Source organism: Ruditapes philippinarum, unplaced genomic scaffold, assembly GCF_026571515.1.
Source record: "Ruditapes philippinarum isolate M1 unplaced genomic scaffold, ASM2657151v2 ctg232_1_1_1_1, whole genome shotgun sequence".
Lineage (NCBI taxonomy): Eukaryota > Metazoa > Mollusca > Bivalvia > Venerida > Veneridae > Ruditapes > Ruditapes philippinarum.
In genome coordinates, this window is record NW_026854319.1 from 272,296 (window position 1) to 292,085 (window position 19,790).

General features: G+C 33.0%; 1 protein-coding gene across 2 annotated transcripts in view; it reads right to left on the minus strand.

The window, feature by feature from the left end:
* The window catches only part of LOC132739799 (unconventional myosin-Ia-like), a 113,379-nt gene extending 109,966 nt beyond the window's left edge, over window positions 1-3,413 (minus strand). The window contains exon 1 of one of the 2 annotated variants that reach the window (XM_060727594.1): window positions 3,389-3,413. The gene's annotated coding sequence lies outside the window, so the exon portion shown is untranslated. The other variant, XM_060727595.1, reaches the window with a different exon arrangement.
* Window positions 3,414-19,790: the final 16,377 nt, after the last annotated feature.

Below are 19,790 nucleotides of genomic sequence, written 5' to 3' on the forward strand. Positions count from 1 at the left end.
CAATAGCAACCTAATTTCATTTGTGAATTTGTGTATTGTTGGAAAGTTATCTCTTTACTATTAAACTAATGTAGATTTTTTGAATAAATTGGAAAAATAAGGATGTCTGTTGTTCAAGAAAATGACAATGTAAATTTACTTTATTTTTGTCTTGTTAAATTTATGAAATATCATCGTTGACTTTTTATTTTGTATACATTTAAGTTTTGACTGAGCAGTGATTTTCCTACTTATATAACAGACTCCGAAAAAAGGCCTCTTCCCAATTGAAATTTTCTTTAAAATCATGCAGTTTTCTCAAAAATCTGAACTTAAACCAGCTTTTTTACTTCCCAATTCAGCATTTTTAGCGTTAATTTTTCCCAAAATGAAGAGGCTAAGGCCTCATCCCAATCTGGAGAGAAAATTCACTGCTGAGTAAGATTAATCAAGTTGAACACCACTAAACTATTTCTTCTACATTTCACTATATGCCATTGCCCATTTGTTCCATTATCTATGTTATACAGGAATAATTAAATTTTGATTCACATAAGTAAGTATTGTTGCCTGTATCACAGTTCAAAACTGTTCATTATTAAGGGGAGAAGATGTAAGCATGTGGCTAGCTCAGTCTACATGGTACGGCTGTGGAACAGTATTCATAGGGTCCTGGGTTGGAGTCCTGGTCAGGCTGCACATTTTCCTCACCCTGTGACATTTGGCGCCCACCATCACTGGGTGAGAAAATGTGCAGCCTGGCCGGGACTCAGACCCGTGACCCTCAGAATACCAGTCAATTTTAATCAAGTACCCAGTGAGTTCATGACTGCCATTTACAAAGTTTATCTTGACAAATTTTAAGAAGGTCTAAAAGGACATGATACGCACCTGTACAGTTGAGAATTTGACTTTGTTTAGAGAAATTTTAAAGGTATATCCTGGAATAGACCCTAGGGTCTAAACCAGGAGTATATATAAGGTTCATTCCATTTTCTTTAGTGTATTATATACAAGTTTTACTTCTGAAATATACATAGGGGTCTTATGCAGGAGATTGCCCATGTATCAGTGAGTTAAATTTTTAGTTTCAGTATTATTTCTAGTTGTGCATCCCAATTTTTAATGTAACTAAATACCACCTGGGTATTCCGATTAGAGAACAATCACAACTTTCAGCTTAAAAATTATTGCCTGTGCCAAGGTGTGCCGATTCAAAAGGGCATCAGTTCATGAAATACCAAATGAAACCTTTAAAATGAAAAATGTAAACTAAAAATGAACTTATTTCCCTGTTCATAAGCTTTGTCTAGTTTTACATTATTATGATTATAAGTATAACACAAGTTAGTAGACACATAAAGAAATAAATACAAATCCCCAGACTAAAATGTCTAAGTAAATGACATGAAGAGGTTCTTAAACATTTAATCTTCATACATGTGAACTCTCCCACTTTAAGCAGGAGACTCCCACTTTCTGCAGCCATATTTTCAGGCCTCGACACTAACTTTTTTAGCAGGTGGTAAGCCGGACCACTAGATTTGAAATTTAGGTGGTCCTTCCGGAAGTCAGGTGGTCAGTTATTATAACCATATTATTATTTTATTGTTTTTGAATTTTGACTCTTTGATTGCAGATTTAGAAAAAATGCTTTGAATTGATGACAAAGATGTATAATTACCTTTTACAGTAAAGAAAACAGATATATTTAAATATATATTTTTTCATCTAATTAGAAATGTAGGAGAGCAAGTCAGTAAAGTAAAGTTATCTGTTTTTTTTTATCTCATTCGAAAACACATAATAGGGTTCGTATTTATGTTATTTTTATATTGAAACGACTACTCCCTCAACTTAAGTTAGGGAATAGTGAAACCATTAATATTGTGTCTGCCTTATTTTCTTACTGTTATTCAAATACTCATTGCTGATACATGGTACGTACAACTCTTATAATCGTGATCAATTATCTTTTATAGATTAACATTTTTAATAAAGCTATTAAATTATCTAATTCTTGTCTTTAAAAATAAAGAAATGACTAAAGGATAAAAAAATAATAATACCAACGTTAAATATAACTATACTCAAATGAGCCTTGCACCAACCAGATAATTCAACTGGTCCGACGGACCAGTATCTTTTAAAATTAGGTGGTCCTTGCCAAAATCAGGTGGTCTCCGACCAACGGACCACCGCTAATGTCGAGGCCTGATTTTCAAAGATTTTTCTTAAAATTAGGGGTATTTTCACAAATTAAAGAAATCTCCCTTTTTGATGGTAGGACTTTCTTCTTTGTTTATAGCAAATTCTAAAATCTCCCTCTTTTTTAAGAAAAATCTGCCACTTGGTCATCAAAAAAGTTCACATGTATGAAACTTGTCTGCAAAATCCCTCTTTGTTTAACTTCCCATCTGCAAAGTCTGTCTGCAAAGTATAGCCCGGGGTTCTATGATATCATGGTACTTAACGTTTATCAGAAAATATTTAAATACAAATATCATAAATGAATGAGATTTTTCTTCCATCTTATAATTGAACCTTTTCCAGAACTGTTTGTAAAAAAATTATTTCAAAAGAACCAATAAAAATGACATTTTTTAGAATATTTTCAATGTCTGCCATTTTGGGTAATTTCAGAGGAGGTTACTACGGTATCAAGGTAATCCCCAAAAAAGCATGTATGGAAGGATAGATGGGTCAAAACTTTCAAGTTAAGTTGTGAAAAACTTCCAACAGTTAACTTGCTATAAAATTAAAACTATATGAACAGATTATATGTCAACTTATATGTGTTCATCACATATTTTAATTGACTGTGTAAAAACCATTAAGGAAAATGGTAGTCAAATATGAAGGTTTTATAGCAAAGTTTTCTTGCCACAAAAACATTCATTATTCACCAAATTTAATTTATTGGCAGATGAAAATGAATCTAGTGTGCAAGTTTTACAAATATTAGCATCATCATGTGTTGCTTTTACTAGCAGTCACAGAAAATTTAAATACCTGGATATCATAGAACCCTTGATATCATAGGAACCGAGTATACCAACCCAAACTATTTCGAGAACTTCTCTACATAGTTGCATAAATTTACACACTCACTCGCATTAAATCATTTATTAATTAATGCCATCACTTTAATAATGCATTCATTACCTTAAATACAAGAAAACAAAAATAGATAAAACTCTCAAAAGATGATGGGTCGAGATTATTTGAGGACGAATGCAAGAACAAATGACAAACAAAACGACCCTAGATGAGAAAAGACATAGTTTGATTACCATGCAATTAAATTTTAAATCATTCTTTACTTCTGTCATGTAAAATATTTTACTGCGACAGTAAAAACTGGGAAAAATCTAATGTTTTTCTTGATAACCAGCGAAACATTACTCACCGGTGGCAACGTAATCACTGCTTTTCTATGCGAAAAATATATCAATAGGCCGCAGACCATAAGCTTATTTGAGGTCTTAGTACACTAAATTCATAGCTGGGATTGGCACATTTTCTTTAAAGAAGATCTAGCTATTTCGAATATTGATAATAACAAAAGAAATGTATAATGATGTGGATTTTCTTATAAAAATAGATCTATATTTATCTATATTTTTTCTTTTTAGTAAATGCAAATCATCTGTACGGAAGAGCATTAGTGCCAGGTGTATGTTTTTTACTAACTCGAAATTTCGACTTACTAACTCGAAATTTCGACTTTGTAACTCGAAATTTCGAGTTACTTATCTCGAAATTTGGAGTTACTAACCCGAAATTTCGACTCACTATCTCGAAAATTCGAGTTACTAACTTGAAATTTCGAGTTACTAACTCGAAATTTCGACTTACTAACCCGAAATTTCGACTTATTAACTCGAAATTTCAACATACTAACTCGAAATTTCGTGTTACTTATCTCGAAATTTCGACTTAGTAACTCGAAATTTCGACTTATTAACATTACAAGAATGGCCAAAGTTATAAGTTAGATGATATAAGATGTAGTAGGGAGTGCCGTTGAACGATGGAGATGGAGAAACAGGTGTGCCTGGACAAAAACTATTGAAATTAAACTTAAACTTAGTAATGGCATGTACACACCCGGACCTAAAAAACACAAGGCTTCCTTTAATTTGTACGTTCAGGCGTTCTTCACACGTTGTATCTGTTCGAACATATCTTTTCACTAATCATATTTTTCTCATCCCTGTTACTTAGTCTCGAAATTTCGAGTTAGTAAGTCGAAATTTCGAGTTAGTAACTCGAAATTTCGAGTATGTAAAAAACATACACCTGGCACTAATGCTCTTCCGTACATCTGTGAACGGCGTTGAAAGAATATGTCTAAAGAAACTATAATAATAGACATACATGTATGCTATCGGGAGAGGCTTCAAACCACTTTCACAGAGGTATTCCACCACAAGTAAAGCTGGAAAGTCGCCGTTCGACCTTCAAAGTGTTTGTGCTCCTTAAAAAAAACAACAAAACACACACAACACACACACACACACACGCACACACACACACACACACACACACACACAGAAACAACCAATAACAGTATATAAGATTACGAAATAACGGAGGTTGTCAATAGAATTATGTTTAAATAAAAAGTAAACTAATTATTAGCGCCACTTCTTTAAATCAAGGTATGTAGTGTGAAATGTCAAATCGTCATCTTATTACAGTTAGTCACACAAAGCCCTTCTTAACAACTATTCCTTGTTTTTAATAGAATGGTGGTCTGTTGATAATTTCCTTATCACCGGGTGTCCCACCAAAATATTAATACGCACGAGTTAGCCATCTATGCCGATTGAAGCATAAATATGCCTACTGATTTCATACCTAAATGTAGAATTGTATATTTTCATAAATAGAAATATTCCACTTTCTAAGTTTACAAGTCGCGTAGAAGCAGAATACACTTGGGAAAAAAAAAGAAGATTTAACCATCTGGATCCAAATAGCATTTTAACGCACGAGTAAAACAAGCACGCTGTGGTAAGAACACAATCGGAACTCCTCGGCTATTATTAAGCTGTTTTCCTTTTCCGAAGTTTGACGGAAAGAGCCGAGAAGATGCGATTGGCAATGTCACGTATTTCTTTTCAGATAAAGATATGACCTATGCTGATCTTCTTTGATTACTTTACCCGATGGTTATCTCACATTTGCCTTTACTTTTTAAATAGAACATTCTTCACAATTGCGCTAGAAAAAAGTACAATAAGTATCCATATTTTGACATATTACCAAAGATTACCTAAAAGTTCGTTTAAAACATTTCCTCAATTTTATTCAACTTTATTTCAGGAAGTCTTTTAGAACTTCATTTTTTATGTGCATAACGACCAAACATTGCGGAAACATTTTGATTCGCATAAAAAAATCTGCACAAAATCAAATCCACTGCTTTGATCACAATATTTAGAGAATTTACAGTAAGTCTTCGTCATAACGCAGTTGAAAAAGGTCGACATGTACATACGGCTAAAGATTCTGATAAAGTCTTGCATTCACACAGGGTAAAACATCTGTCATTGCTGGGTTTTTAACATGTCAAAAACTAAAAAAAAAACAGATTTGAAAATTTTTACACCGCCTTCATGGCCTTGCATGAATGCAAGTTTGTCCTAAGTCGTCCAAATCACAGGCAGTTGGTGCGTGGCTTGGATACTATACATGTACATGACCACTCCTACTTTTATGATAAATTAAATATTCTTTTATTCAAAATGTTTTCAAAACCTCATATTTTCAGTAAAAACAACAAAAGAAAGTTGTTCATATAATTCTATAAGAAAAGTAGTATTTATATAGTCTTTTTTTATATATATTGACGTGACCATCTTTTATGTAGTCCTGCGTTAGCGTGCATTCTTTTGCAGTTAGCTACGACTGCCATGGTCCAATACGCAATTCGCTAGTAGATCTTCTTTTCGTCAGTTCAAAATTGGCCTGGAATAAAAGGAGACAAATGCCCTGCATTGGAAAAGGAGTCTCAGGAAATACAAACTCTTGCATTAATTTGCGTGTGTTCCAAAGTACAACCCAAGGTTGCATCCAGAAACTGCTGCCCCTTCTTCCCTAACGACGTCTTTATCGTAAATAGTCGATTACCTACCGTTGAAGAAATTCAAGGTAAAAAAGTAAATGTTATGTATTGAATCCATAAATCAACACCTGAAAGGCACTGTCGCACATGGTTTCAACTAAAGAGGCTTACGTTTCGGTGAGACTAAGTCCATCCGAGACTTTCCTTGGTGCTCATGTGGAGTAGATTTCTGTAGGCGTGCAGTGTACTCAATGGATATCTTACCTTTTCATACATCGACCACAGAACAGTGACCTAAAGCTCTTCAATTTTATTCCGCTCCATATTTTCATTTCAAGATAATATTCAAAATAACATGAAAATTTACTGAATGTTGATGGAAACAATCCTGTTTGCAGAAAAACGCTCCATATTTTCATTTCAAGATAGTAAAAATAATATTACTTTGAAAACATGAAGAGCATCGTTTTCCTATTTGATGTCTGCATTTTGTATATATAGAAACTCAAAGGGAGTTAATGCAATTTTAGTTAACGCTTGCTGTAGCGGTGGTTGTCTCTCTTTCTTGAAAAAAAAATCGCTTATCAAATTTACCCAGAGCACGTCCCAGTCAGTACGCGCTCGTGGCAGTTTTGTCATTGATATCTACATGTATATGCAATTACGATGTTGACCGGAGATCCTGTTGTGCTCAAAATTAGTTTGTCGGGTGTATCACCGATTTTCTGTCAGCTAGAAGAGCTTTGACAGTCCAAAACAAATTCTTTGAGCCAGATACTATTTGCGACCATATCACGATAGCTTGCATTTTCTGTTTGTTTAAAAAGGAACTCCACTTGCTTCCAAATGCTAAAAACTATATATTTGAATTTATTACAAAGACCAAATGTGACGCTAAAAACAGAAAAATATGCAAAAGTTATTTACGAAATATACTCTGAATAAATTGAAAAATCGTACTTGTGTGCTATTTTTGCCCGATTTGTGTGAAAAGCGTTGCAACGCTGTTCAATTTTGAATCATTTTTCACAATTAGAATAATCATTCTGGAAAAACGAAGTGAGCGAATGATCTGAAATTTTGCACACAAGTTATTGGGAACGAAACATTAAAATCGAAAAATCATTTCCAGTTCTGTCATGTAAAAAAAAAACTCAGTTGAGTCCCTTTAAATATGTGCATGTACCACGTTTATGTAAATGTATTTTTGAAACAATTATCGACTCCTGATTTATATATACGATATATATTCTCTTCAGTTTTTTATTAAATTAAATTATATTCAATCTAAATGGCTTCATATTTGTGTTCGACAAATCTACAAGATTAAGAAACCAGGAGAAAGAATCCGAATTTGAAGTTGTCGGTCTGGCTAAATCCAGCCCTGACAAGCGCAGACGACCATGACTATGCGTGTGGCCCAACTCCTGAACAAATTTTACTGTGTAAATCAAACGGTTGCAATAGCATACATAGTAAACAGTAAGCATTAAACACCTTCTCAAACAAATTAGTCAACATGACCTTGACTTTTTGTTGAAGTTCTTAAAGATAACGAGATGATAGGTCGAATGGTTCTAATTAATAAACAAACAGTTTATATCATGTATAAGTGTGAGGAATGGAAACTTTTTACTTATGTCAATAGCTCAGTTACTCAGTTACATAAACCGATTGTCAATTGCTGTGGCATTAAGTGCCGCTGCTGTTGTTGTCATTTGTTGATAGACTTCTTCACATGTTTTATGTTAATGGATATAGAGAATCGCTACATATACTGAGAAAAATATATATACTGGATCACTAGTCAATCCGCCTGAAAGGAATCCTGGTGAAAGAAGGTGAGATACATACATGTACTTTTGTTTTTATGGATCATTTTGATGTTAGGTTTTAAGTCATCAATGTATATTATTAACATTCCTATCTTTTCCCGCGCATTATTTGACGGTAAGGCAAGCACCTTGGTTGAAACCCAACCCTCGACCTTCCGCAAGTTAGAAATAGTTTCTTCCACAGGTGGCAGTATCAGTGTTTGGACACCCAACCCCTATCTGCCCCTGGACCCCTACTACAACCCTGAAAAAAAATAATAACACTCTAAGGCTTACTATAAGGTACCAAATACAAAACCACCGATGAAATTTTTTTTTTTAATTTTTTTTCCACTATCAAAATTATAGTTATAGAAAGGTGTAAAGCCTACTAGCTTTATGTTCATTTGCCAAACAATGTGGAACACGGGAAATCGTCGTTTCGGCGACTGAGGCGCATTCCGAAGGCATTTTGCTGCATCATTCATTTACATCAATAAAAAGAACTTGAATTCCACAGCTTACTTAATTCAAGTTTAACGAATATCAATATTTTATCGATTTTTTCTATTTCACGGTAATTTTTGACTTGTCGCTGCCATTTTGGATTCTGATACCTGTGTGTTATACGCGATCTGATTGGACGTCAAATTTGGCTCGTCCAATCAGATCGCGTATTTCAACCCAGGTATCAGACTGCAAAATGGCTACGACAATTAAAAAAATACCGTGAAACAGAAAAAATCGGAATGATAGTGATATTCGTTAGACTTGAATTAGATAAGCTGTGGAATTCTAGTTCTTTTTATTAATGTTAATGACTGACGCAGCGAAATCCTGCCGGAATGCGCCTCAGTCACCGAAACGACGATTTCCCGTGTTCCACATTGTTTGGCAAATGAACATATAGTAGGCTTTTCACCTTTCTATAACTATCATTTTGATACTGGAAAATTTTTTTTTTATATAATTTCATCGGTGGTTTTGTATTTGGTACCTTATAGTAAGCCTTAGAGTGTTGAATTATTATTTTTTCAGGGTTGTAGTAGGGGTCCAGGGGCAGATAGGGGTGGGGTGTCCAAACACTGATACTGCCACCTGTGGTTTCTTCATGTTATTACTTAAGAATCACTCGATGCATTTAAACCCACAGCGATGCAGTGGTCTTTACCGACGGGCTTAATGGAGGGACAAAAACACACACATAGAGATGCCTGCTTTTAACTTCAAAACTGGTTTAACAATTGAGTGAACAGATCAGCATGATTATTTTTCAGTGTTATATAACTATGCTTTAATTCTAAGAAATAACACAACACTGTACTTGAAAAGTTATTTATAAACTCTTTATATATTTATATATATATTTGTATTTTAAATGTATTTCCATCATTCTATGACTTAGCTACCATATTTGTAAGAAGTAACAAAATTAAACAATTTTACCATTACGTCAATTATATAGTGCATTTGAAGTTATGTTCCTAAAATGCTTCCGTAGTTATCTTCTCAAATGAGTATTAAGATAGAGAAATATTTTTTTATCGTCTGCTCGACCACAAACGTGCATCTTGATAAAAAATTTTGAATGGAAAAACATGACAGTTTCACGAAAAGAAATATAGCAAGATAAAATGGAAGCTAAAATAAAAAAAAAAACATGATATTTTAATGAAACTAGTTAATACAAATTACACCTTATAAAACTGTTGATTAAATGAGCCACGTCACGACAAAACCAACATAATGGGTTTGCGACCAGCATGGATCCAGACCAGCCTGCGCATCCGCGCAGTCTGATCACGATCCATGCTGTTCGCTATCAGTTTCTCTACTTGTTATAGGGTTTGTAAGCGAACAGCATGGATCCTGATCAGACTGCGCGGATGCGCAGGCTGGTCTGGATCCATGCTGGTCGCAAACCCATTATGTTGGTTTTGTCGGGACGTGACTCAAATCTTTTTTTCAAGTATCGTATCAATACTGAAAAATGCTTGACAAATTAGTGACTTTAATTTTCGTTTAATTTGTAGACATTGGGCTGAGTACCAGGTTATTTGGGTTCTTTCGATTATTTCTTACTATGACATTATTTACACTGTTTAAATGTCAACATTAATGTTTTATTCTACAACTATTATTATCAGCAACTTATCTATTGATCACTACTTAATAAGAACCATTAAAAAAATCACAAAGTAAACACGGGGCGGGGCGTATGTGGGGTATAGAGCTGTATGGTAAAATCACTCAAACACTATAAACATTCTCATGACCTCGGTTTAAGTCTCGTAAGAAAGACTAGTAGCATTGGAAATTGTACTCGAGAGTCGGGACCCCAGCTGGGGCCCTAATTTATATTCTTGTTGATTAACAGTAAAAACACTGTATTTCTTTTACAAATAATTTGCATTTAGGGTGCACGAGCCCTTACAGTTAGATTTTCAATAGGAAGCCTTTTATCATTCTTAAAACAAAATCCTAAATAACTTATCATGTTTAATCTTTTTTGGATGACCTTTATCGATGTACTTGACATAGTAAAAAGACACTGACATAATGATGTCGCTCTTATAAATGTAAGTGTCTCAAATATGCGTATACATATAAAAATGTATATAGAGTTAGAATATCATAGAGTTCCACATGTGATGGCATGACAAACTATTTTAGACTACACGAGGACTTATCATTAAAAACCAAACCTGTGCTCCTCGTATTGTTTGCCTAATTCTAATATCTAGGACATTGCAAATGTCGGTTCTTTTGTAAACGAGGTCAAAAACAGTATAAAGGTTAAAAGGTATACTGTACATGTATAACTAGCTCATTGTTGATTTGTCCTTTATCTGGGACATTAAATAATTATATGAAATATGCATGAAATGTGCTAGACTGTGGCATTAAACAAAGGGGAACGTTTATACATTTTTTCAAATGTTTTATTTTTAATTAATTTTTAAATCAAAATATCACATCATATAAAGAGCTAATGACGTTACCATTAATGTTTTAAATTGCAGTACCGTGTTTATTATTTTATCTCATTTATTTATTTATTTATTAAATATTTATGTATTTATTTATTTATTTATTTTGAAAGTCAAAAGGTATAACACTAAGCACGCACGGGGCCATTTTATTAAGCGTTTGGTCCTATACTTACCTAGAATTTCTTAAAAAATAGTCTGAAATAATAAACAGAAAAAAGTCGGTCTAAAATTTTTCAGAAAGTTCTACCAGGCGTTAAAATTTTTGGGGTTCAAGGAAAAAAGAAATCTTTACCCATTTCCCATTTTGGGAAAAAGGGAAAATTATCCTTTTTACCTCTGGGACGACACTTTAAATTTTTTTTGTGATTTAAATCTTTTTTAAAACCCAAAATTTTCGGGGTTTATTCGTAAGGTAAACAAATATTTCCCAGCAATTACTTTTGATTTATTGCGTAAATCATTATTAAAAAATAGGCGTTTATTCAATTTCCAATCATTACTTTTGTACGGGTTTTAAACTTTTATTTGAGGGAAATTTTAAAATTTTAATTTTAAATTTTAATAAAATTTCAGTTTTTTTTCTTTAAATCTTGACTAAGATTTTTGTAGTAATAAACAAGAAATGATTATGCTGCATCGTGTCCTTTTGGCAAACGCTAGAATCAATTATTTTCATGGCTTGAGATTTCTTTTGTCATCAACTAGATCTAATAATAAAAGTTTATATTGAATTATTTTCCCTTTCTATATTAAGATGAAATATTGTGTTGTTTAAAAATGGGACTCACTGTGATTCTAGATGTACACGTACATTTTTTTTATAACAGACATATAACAAATATAACATGAAAAAGATACAGCCGTTTCCAAGTCCTTTAATGCACGTGACAATATTTTTTCGACTGCGTTCTTTATGAAAGTGATCTTCAAAAATTGTGTAGCTATTTTGAAATGTAATTTGATACGACTGTGGCATACCTAATCTTAAGAGCTCTATTGTTGTTTTAAATTATGCTCAAAAGCATAGGAAACAAGGGAGGTAATGCTTCACAGCTTGTTGAAATATTGATCTGGTCGCATTATACAACTTGCGTTTTAGCTATTTAAACGCTCTGGTTCATTACTATTTGTTGAACTGTACAAGTTTTAAAAAGTAACCCTTTTTTTTAGAAGGGAGAAATTTTTAAATGTGATATTCAACTAAACATCTTTAAAGGGAAATTTTTCATTTTTTTTGGAAAATTTTTGGGCTTTCTAAACATTTTCAGACCCCCCTCGAATTTTAAACGGGAAATATGCCTTTTAAAAATTTGATCCCCGACCTTGGCCTTCACCCTTGGGGATTCCCTTTATTTTAGCGGGGGTCTATTTTTAACCCTTTAAATTAAAAAATTACTAAAAATATATTTTTCATCGTTGGGTTTAAAAAATAAAATAAAATTTAAAAAGGGAGGAAGGGGTAATTTATGATTTCCTTAATTATTGGGTCGGGAGGAAAAAAAAAGTCACTTTTTTAACCCCGGGATTTACTACGTCTGCACCCCGGGAAAAAATGTAAAATAAATAGGTAAATTTTATCGATTTGAAAATATATTTTTTCCCCGAAAGAAATTTACAAGTGAATTTTTAAGGAAATTAAATTTCCCTTTAGGACTATTTTTCATTTAAAAAAGAATATCTCGATAACCCGTGGAAAACTTTTTTTATTTTCTTTTAAAAATTTTTTTAAACTTTTTTTTTATTAGATCTATACATTTGTTATCATACAGTGAATAGCGATCAGCAGTTGACCACGTGCTTGTTTTTTTTCTCTCACTGCTTGAAAAAAGTTTAATATTTATGCTTAACTTTATCCATTATGTCACATGGATTGGAAAAAAGATTGTTATTGCTAACTATTTACAATGGGAAGTTAATGTAATAAACAGGAAGTATCTCCCTGAATAGAAGAAAACACTTAAGTTTAAAGCAGTTGGTATAAATGATAAATGTATACATATTTACTTTCGAGTAAACATGCATGCTTCATTAATTAACGCTGAAAATGCTTTTACTTTCATTGAAAACACCCCATATAAAGTTTAGTTTTGATCGCTTCGGACGAATGATTAACCGACAGTGTCTGCTGCTGATATCTAGATTGTAATCATTTTGTATTATTAATAAAAATAAAACTTTCAATGAATAATCTAATGAATTAATTTATATAATAGTTATTTGTTAATTGAAATACAATGTACATGATTAAATTAATGGTTGTCAGTCTATGTAAGTAGTAATCACAAGTTATAATACAGTAATATAAACATAGTACCAGAGATAGCTTGGACGTGATGAGTAATTTATTAAACCCGTTCAGAAAAGTGACTTTAAATTGGCAACAATCGCTGTCTCGGTAATGAGTTTCACCTCAAGTGTTAGCATTGCGTACAGACGGACAGTTAAGATTTGTATTTCCGGCTACAGTAACAATTTATTATCCTTATCATTTCGATTTGTATTATCATGATGTACGTGCTCTTAGACATAAATATTCAACGTTTATAGAATCAATGATTCAGCGTATGTCCTCAGATGACCTTCTGCATCTGTATACAGGGAGTGTATTTTACAGTTACTGAGCAAAACACGTGCTCTTACGTGACCCCGTGTACGTAAGCGTAACGCACGTGGGATTTTTGTTGCTGATATTTCATAAAATAATGTATTGTGGTTTTAGGCAGATTTAGACAGGTAATTTATCGTATTGCACTGTTACGTAAATGGCCTGATTGTTTAAATTTAAAAATCCCTAATCTTGCGTTATATTTGACAATCATTAATGTTGTAAATGTTTAATTTATACGACCACAAAGCTACCTTATTGTAAGTCAGTCAGTCATGTACATTGCTTTGAGACAAACAATCTGTTTCTACCTGACAATTACAAACACAGATAAACAGGTTGTTTTTACTACTACATGTATATATTTAGGGTCTGTATAGCTGACTTTAACTATTTGTTCACGCGTGCATGAATATTTAACGTTGTTTATAATAATAAATTTTAAGTAACGTCGGTATAAGGGTATAAGTGGTACACACCGTGTAACTTGTCAAGGTCAACGAAGTGTCATTTTTTGGTTTACAAGTGTGACCTCAAATAACCCGCATTTTGTATTTTATTATCTTCTGTGTATTCAAACACACGTTTGGACTTTACCCCCTGTAAACTTAAGGGGCTCAGCATAATATGCATGTTGATAACAGATAGAGATAGGAAAAGGGGTTAATTTGGGGTTAAAAGCCACGGTCAACTTTTTAAAGTTTACTAAAAAGAAATGTTATTACGCTGATAATGTTTTATAATTCGTTAGTTTAATTAAGCATGAAGTACAAAAGGAAAAATTCAAACGTTTAAAATCAACGTTTAAACTTCCAGGATCTGCGAAATATTTTTTTTTTATAATTGTTGAATTGTAACTTACACAATTATGTTGTTTTAACTCCAGGTCGTCTGATTAAAACAACTTTTTTATATCTATTTGTAACATATTTAAATCAAATGATATTTCATGTTTTAAATAAGTCATACATGTAGTTCTATGCCTCGCATGATCAGTATAGACTATATATCTCAGTCCCCAAGAAGTGACCTTTATACACCATTGTATACATAAAACATCATGAATGGAATCTCGTGAATGTAAAGCTGACACGTGGCAGTAAATGACAGGATGTCGCTCTGGAAGCATCAGTATCTATGTTATTATAATGCTATTGCGGAAGTATCCAATGAACGTTATTAGTATTTCCCTAAATCTCATTGCTTTAATAGACCATTGGTTAGAATTATGGCATCATTATTCGTAAGAATGGCAGAATCATTTGTAAGAATGGCTAGATCATTGTTAGAATTGCAGGATCATTGTTGGAATAGCAAAATCATTCGTATCAATGGCTATATCATTGTTAGAATGACAGGGTCATTGATAGAATGGCAAAGTCATTCGTAAGAATGGCTAGATCATTGTTAGAATGACATAATCATTATTGGAATGGCAAAATCATTCGTAAGAATGACTAGATCATTTTAAGATTGTTAGATTGACATGATCATTGCTGAAATGGCAAAGTCATTTATAAAATGGCTAGATCATTGTTAAAATGACAGAATCATTGTTCGAATGGCAAAATCAATTGTAAGAATGGCTAGACCATTGTTAGAATGCCAGGATCATTGCTGGAATAGTAAGAATGGCTAGATCATTGATAGAATACCAGGATCATTGCTGGAATAGTAAGAATGGCAAAAATCATTCGTAAGAATGACTAGATCATTGTTAGATTGTTAGAATGACAGGATCATTGCTGAAATGGCAAGGTCATTAAAAAAAGGGCTAGATCATTGTAAGAATGACATAATCATTGCTGGAATGGCAAAGTCATTTGTAAGAATGGCTTGATCATTGTTAGAATGACATAATCATTATTGGAATGGCAAAATCATTTGTAAGAATGACTAGATCATTTTTAGATTGTTAGAATGACAGGATCATTGCTGAAATGGCAACGTCATTAAAAAAATGGCAAGATCATTGTGAGAATGGCAGGATCATTGCTGGAATGGCAAAGGCATTCGTAAGAATGGCTAGACCATTGTTAAAATGACAGGATCATTGCTGAAATGGCATAGTCATTTATAAAAATGGCTAGATCATTGTTAGAATGACAGAATCATTGTTGGACGTAACTTCGTAAGAATGGCTAGATCATTGTTAGAATGCCAGGATCATTGCAGGAATAGTAAGAATGGCAAAATCATTCGTAATAATGACTAGATCATTGTTATATTGTTGGAATGACAGGATCATTGCTGAAATGGCAAAGTCATTAAAAAAATGGCTAGATCATTGTTAGAATGGCAGGATCATTGCTGGAATGGCAAAGTCATTCGTAAGAATGGCTAGACCATTGTTAGAATGACAGGATCATTGCTGAAATGGAAAAGTCATTCATAAAAATGGCTAGATCATTGTTAAAATGACAGAATCATTGTTGGAATGGTAAAATCATTCGTAAGAATTGCTAGACCATTGTTAGAATGCCAGGATCATTGCTGGAATAGTAAGAATGGCAAAATCATTCGTAAGAATGGCTAGATCATTGTTACATTGTTAGAATGACAGGATCATTGCTGAAATGGCAAAGTCATTCGTAAGAATGGCTAGATCATTGTTAGAATGACAGGATCATTGCTGGAATGGCAAAGTCATTCGTTAGAATGGCTAGACCATTGTTAGAATGCCAGGATCATTGCAGGAATAGTAAGAATGGCAAAATCATTCGTAATAATGACTAGATCATTGTTATATTGTTAGAATGACAGGATCATTGCTGAAATGGCAAAGTCATTAAAAAAATGGCTAGATCATTGTTAGAATGGCAGGATCATTGCTGGAATGGCAAAGTCATTCGTAAGAATGGCTAGACCATTGTTAGAATGACAGGATCATTGCTGAAATGGCAAAGTCATTCATAAAAATGGCTAGATCATTGTTAGAATGACAGGATCATTATTGGAATGGCAAAATCATTCGTAAGAATGACTAGATCATTGTTACATTGTTAGAATGACAGGATCATTGCTGAAATGACAAGGCCATTCGTAAGAATGGCTAGATCTTTGTTAGAATTACAGGATCATTGATAGAATGGCAAAATCATTCGTAAGAATGGGTAGATAATTGTTAGAATGATCGGATCATTGCTGGAATGGCAAGCTCATTCGTTAGAATGGCTAGATCTTTGTTATAATGTTACCATCATTGCTGGAATAGTAAGTAAGAATAGTAAGAACATGTTGAAATCATCATTCATGACAATATCAGTAGTAAAACCATACGGCAATATAGTTAGATCATATGGTAAATGACAAGATCATTCGTTAGAACAGGAAGTTTATTCGAATAATTGAAAATCATTCGTTGGAATGGCAAGTTCATTCGTAAGAAATACAATATCATTGATCGGACTGGCAAGATCATTATTTAAATAACATTGCATAATTGTTCGTGAGAATGTCAACATTAGGACGATTTAAGGTAAATTAAGGATATGCAAATGTTTACTATCGTTGGACCTTGTAACGTTACAACTGTTTCTAAACGCGCACGCACAGGTATTTATTTACTGAATTGCTACCAAGCACGAGTATTAATCCAAGTTTTGCAAATGAATTATGACATTTATGATTAAACAAAAACCAATAATATGTGTATGAGTTGTTACACTCAAGAGCTGTTATTTTATGAAAGTATTTATAACATTGTTACAGCAATGTGCGTAAGCTTAAGTCTAGACTAGTAATGACTAATGATATGTTAACTTAAAGATAATACGACGACAGCTTTATAGGTGGAGAAGGACCTTAGATGTCTCTTCTCGCATTATTTCAGGCACGACCGGACACCTGAGTAGAACCACTGAACTCCTAATAACTTCCTTACACGAAAGAATTCAGAGTCCTTGGCGGGATTCTAACCTATAGTGGTGAGGTCAAATGTTTTGAAGAAAGCGACCTTAACCACTCGAAAACGGAAGCCCCTGTGCTTTCAAACAAGTCTTCAAAACTTATTCTTCTGATGCAAGTTTCCTAGATTCTTTGATTCAATGTAATCGGTTAGACATGGTGATTACGGTAATATGAATACCATTAAATAACATTTTCACACAGCTAAGGTGCGTTTATTGCAAAGTAAATACAACAGTTCATGGTCGAATATATCAATTTCTATATTGTATGCAATATTTTCGCTTTCAAAACCTATGATACAATATGTTTGATTTGACATTACTTTATATGTGTGTTTTATGTAGTTTCGTTTTATCATATTTAGCAGTCACAAATGAGGTTACTAGTATATGTTAGGTACATGTATGTATGTACAAAATGTATATCTGTAACTTTGACTGTTCTTAAAAGTGGCAACACTGAGGTCTTTTGACATGACAGGAGTGGAACTATTTTTTCGAGATTTGAAGTAGGTCAAGACAAATAAATTGAATAAAAAAATTTAAATCATTCGCTCACTTCATTCTTTTATAATAATTTAATTATTCTGATCGTGAAAAATGACAACTAATTGCATCACTCAAATCGGGCTGAAAGAATAGCTTAAAATATTTCTGTGCAGATTTCTTTACTGTCTCGTGCATATCCTTCTGTTTTAAGTGTCATGTCTGTTACCGGGTATATGTTAGAAATTCATTTTTTATGTGTTCAGACTTTTAGGCCTGAGTGGAGTTGCTTTAAGGACGTTTGTTCGGTGCAATAGCTTGCAACCGGATATGACGGATATGGTCTAATCATTCGACAGGTTAAATGATTGTGACCAATCGTGACACCGGTGGCGTGCCATAGTTGACCAGTCAAATGAACTGCCGTATATCAATGTTAGTAACGTTTTATCGTAAATGCTTAATATGTTGACGTCGGATTGACATGGAACCACGTTGAATTGTTTTGATGACTCTAAGGAGATATGCTTATGCAGTATGGAATGACTTTGGACACATTAGTTTGTCTGACATAGTCGATGAACGTTAAACATTAGGTTATTACTTAACAGAGTATTTGCTTGAATAACGTATACGTGGACATGTATACATATTTTATATATATTGTTAAAGGGTGCAATTGTGAACTGCCATATCTATTCTCGCAATTAATATTTTAGAGCCAAGATTTTGACAACCTATAGAATGGCATTTTCTTGTTATGGAAGCGGTAGATGGTGTATTTACTAGTCGTATACGTTGAAAAATCTACATGAAGATATGACCTTATATGACCAGTGATGGCTGACCGGCCACAGTCGGTCACTTGTTACTATATCTATCAAATTATTTTGCTTTAATTGTCCTTGCTGTCCAAAATTCAACTTTTATGTAAAGATATATGTCTTGTCATATTAATAAACTTCAAGTGATTAAAGCCTTAAGACAGAGTGTCATGGTAAAAATGTTTGTGCGTTCATTGACCAAAACAATTTTGCATGAATTTTCGGATTTGATGTAAAATAATTTTAGAAGTCGGGGTTTAAGTCTGATGCTTGTAGACTAAACAGCTTTTAAATATGTTTTGATAATACAAATCATATTGCATTTTCATATAGTTCATAATAAAATAATAAAGAGGATGACGTCATGGAAGTACAGCTTCCTTGTCATACACTATTTGCCAAGTAGACAACGTTTGCATCGTTTAAAAATAGCAACACAAAAAAAGCAACAACAACAACAACAACAATAATAATAATAAAACAACAACAAGAACAAAACAATAACACAAGACAAACAAACCGACAAACAAACAAAAACCTAACCACATATCTGTATTATAAGTATCTGACTCAACCAATAAGAATAAACAACAAAAAACAAGAAAAACGAAACAAAACAAAACAAAACCAAAACCAAAACAAATTTTTCTAGTTCATAGTTTACAATAGTAGGCCTACTTAATCACTTACTTGTAAAACAATATGTGCAAATATACAAAAGTACATGTAGTTGAAGTGAAAATGTGTTGTAAGAACCTGTTGTAAATGTTATAAAATATAAAGTCAGCTAAAATGGCAAATGAATATCGTGCACTAGTCTACCTTAGCCAAACCGTATGCGTCAACTGTTTGAATTGGATTTGCACAACTGTTTTTCATTTTAAATGAATGGTTTATCTTAGGGATCATTTAATTAAAGCCAAATATATTTTCAAAGGGCACGATAAAAGCTTTTTGATGTATTAACAATATAAAATTTATGTTATCATGTATTTAGAAATAGCTTTACAGCCTTTCATTGTATACTGCAATGAGTTATGTTCGGTTTAACTTAAGATTGATATTTATGAGGTAAAACGTTGAGAACAACATAATCTTTTAAAATACT